This window comes from Dasypus novemcinctus, chromosome 29, assembly GCF_030445035.2.
Source record: "Dasypus novemcinctus isolate mDasNov1 chromosome 29, mDasNov1.1.hap2, whole genome shotgun sequence".
Classification (NCBI taxonomy): domain Eukaryota; kingdom Metazoa; phylum Chordata; class Mammalia; order Cingulata; family Dasypodidae; genus Dasypus; species Dasypus novemcinctus.
The window spans coordinates 29,806,448-29,809,338 of record NC_080701.1 but is presented as its reverse complement, the minus strand read 5'-3'; the positions used below and the strand labels follow the sequence as shown (position 1 = coordinate 29,809,338).

The 2,891-nt window shown below is 42.8% G+C and overlaps 1 pseudogene; it reads right to left on the bottom strand.

The window, feature by feature from the left end:
• Positions 1–1,776: 1,776 nt before the first annotated feature.
• Positions 1,777–2,432, bottom strand: LOC131276590 (26S proteasome non-ATPase regulatory subunit 10 pseudogene; annotated as a pseudogene).
• Positions 2,433–2,891: the final 459 nt, after the last annotated feature.

Here is a 2,891-nt window from a genome sequence, read left to right as displayed (position 1 = left end):
TGGTGACTTATGATTGTATGAGAGATTACTATGGGATCACCTGCAATAGCTCTCACTGGTAAAAATCTATTTTCTCCTGTCCTATTAGGAAGCATGAAGACATACATAGTAATTCTATTCCTTCTTCCCCAACACACACAGCTTAAATAGATTAGAGAAAGCACAGGGTCCTGGGATGATTTTGTAAGATTCGCTTTTCTACTAAAACACATTCACACACACACACAATTCATTTCCTATCCAAACAGGATATCTTTGGGTAGTTCTCTGAAAATCATTTCACAATTCACATTATTGGGCCAAATACTCAAGAAATGTATGACCATTCTTCCTTCGAGAGCCCTGGTCAAGCAATTTCATTATGTTTGGCAAAGAATGCTCGAGGCATGCCCTTTTAGGTGAAAGAGGACCTGATAAAACTGTATCAGTCAAACTCTCCACACAGTCCCATAAAACCAAATGAAGAAAACCCCAAACCAGCAAGCATTAACTGCCTTGATTTTTCCCACTGGAGCCAGTTATTTCATTGCCCTTAAAATGATGGTAGAGAGGAAATGGCTCCCAACACTGAAGCTGGGTAGTACTGTGGTGTGGCCCACTGTCCAGCCCGCCTTGCTTGGCACAGCCCCGAGACAGGAAGCTGGCTGACAAGTCACCTGGCCTGACTTGGGTACAACCCATAGCTGGGTCTGTCAGAGTGATAGCCTTGCAATATCATGCCCCATCAAGAGTCAGGTTGTTTTCAGACAGAGGCAGAGGTTCTGTTTCTAGCAATCTCAGCCAAAGGGTCTGGAGCCTTGTGGCACATTCATTCTTGTGGAGGATCAGTAGGTCACTCCAGTAATCCCTTACCTCCTCATGGGTCTGAAAACAGCTCCTAAACCCAGAGAGGGGGCTCTCCTTTGGCCAGGGAGATGGAAGTATAATCCAGAATATGCAGGGGAAAGCCACCAGTGGCATGTAGTAAGAAAAAAGAACAAGAAGAATATCTGAAGCTTATGTGACATCCTACAACATACAGAAATCCCCTCATTTAATCCAACAGTTACCTCGGATAAGAGCAGAGGAGGTATTACTTACTCTACTCTATAGAAGGACATACATTCATGCTCATGGTCATATAACTAGTGAATGGCAGAGGCAGATTGCAAATCCAGGTCTTCTGACTCCTGTCCATGGTACTTTCTTTCTTTTTTAATTTTTCAGTATTTTATTTTATTTATTTTCAAATGCTAAAGTTGGACAGCATGCCCTCCAACTTAAACTTTGGTCCACCAAAAAATATAAGAATTTCTTCTATATCAAAAATAAATTAAACCTTATGAATTGAAAAAACAGAAAATATTGGCATAGGACTCTGAGTAAGCTTGCAAAGCAAAGACTTCAACTGTATGGAGGAACATTCTAGAATCCACCTAGAAACATTTAGCCAAAAAACTGGCCCGGTACTACTCGGCTTGTCTTGCTTCAGAGGAGAACAGAGGGTACATGGGAGGGTGCTGGGTGTTCACAATGACCACAGAATCACTTACTCAAAATGAGACAAAATTCACTATAGAATAATATACAACAATAGAACACTCAAGAGTTACTCATTGACTGGAAAGCATGTTGTAAGCATAGAATAACTACCTGAATGGGAACCATATTCAACAAGTTATAAGTCTTTAAAGGTGAGCAAAACTTCATCATACACATATGTCTTGTGCACAAGTACATTAGTTTCCAGGACACTGAGGACAACTACAACGCATACAAAGAAGAAATCCAAGCCGCTTAGCCTTCCACTATTCTCTTGAGTATTAAACCCAGGCAACTTGCTTGGATGTCTTCTTTATTCTCAATGTAAATGCTTGCTCCCTGGGACACCAGCAATTTTGCTTCTACTATCTCCTCATCACAGGCTAAGTATACTGTTCCTCTCCCTGTCTTCGATGTTTGTGGATGTTTTGTAGTACAGAAGGATATTAATCATCTTCAAGTTACTCTTTGCTGCTGCCCAGTGCATTGCTGTAGCCTGAAAATGGTCCTTAGCATCTAGATTAGCCCCACCTTCTAATAACATAACAGCAATCTCATGCCTGTTTTTGGAAGCTGCACAATGCAGGGGAGAATAGCTGCTTTGATTGACAACAATTCACCTGAGCAACTTTTCCAAGAAGGGCGTTAACAATCTCATCCCGGCCAGCAGAAGCAGCAACATGGAGAGAAGACCAGCCTGCATCAACTTTATGATTCACTTGCACTCCAAGTTGAATACAGAACTCAACATTTTCTGAATGTCCAGCTGAACATGCCCAACACAGTGCAGTTCTGCTGTCCTGGTCAATTCTAGTAACCAGGGATTTATCTGCCAGGATCTTCTCCTTCAACTCCTGCAGCTTCCCACTGCAGGCCAGATGCAGACCCTCAGGTTAGACACAGCCCTCCATTCTGCTCTCCACAGGATCTGCTCCACGGTTCTTCTAACCACTAAAGAAGGCTCTGTCAAAGGAACCCATGTGTTTCCCTGATAAAGGACTTGTAGAAATAGTGCTTATAATAAAGTCATTTTATTGATTTTTACCCAGTTTATTGATTTTCACCCAGCTCCACAGACATGAAAGAGGAGAGGATTTCGATCCTGTGGCCTGGAGAAGAGAGATGAGCCATTTGCCTGATAGTTTAGAGTTGATCTTTAAAGAGAACAGAGCAGCTGAGTCCAGAAAGAAATGAGCCCCAGCAGGAGAGACGAGGCGTCCAGCCTACAGCTGAGATCAGAAGGAGCTGGGAGCACAGAGCCTTAAGAGGAATGAGGAAGGCTGAACCCTCGCTGGTCTCTCCCGCCCTCTTGCTTCAAAACATAGCAACAGATTTTGGTGAGGAAGTACCTCTTATGGTACCTTAAGTTG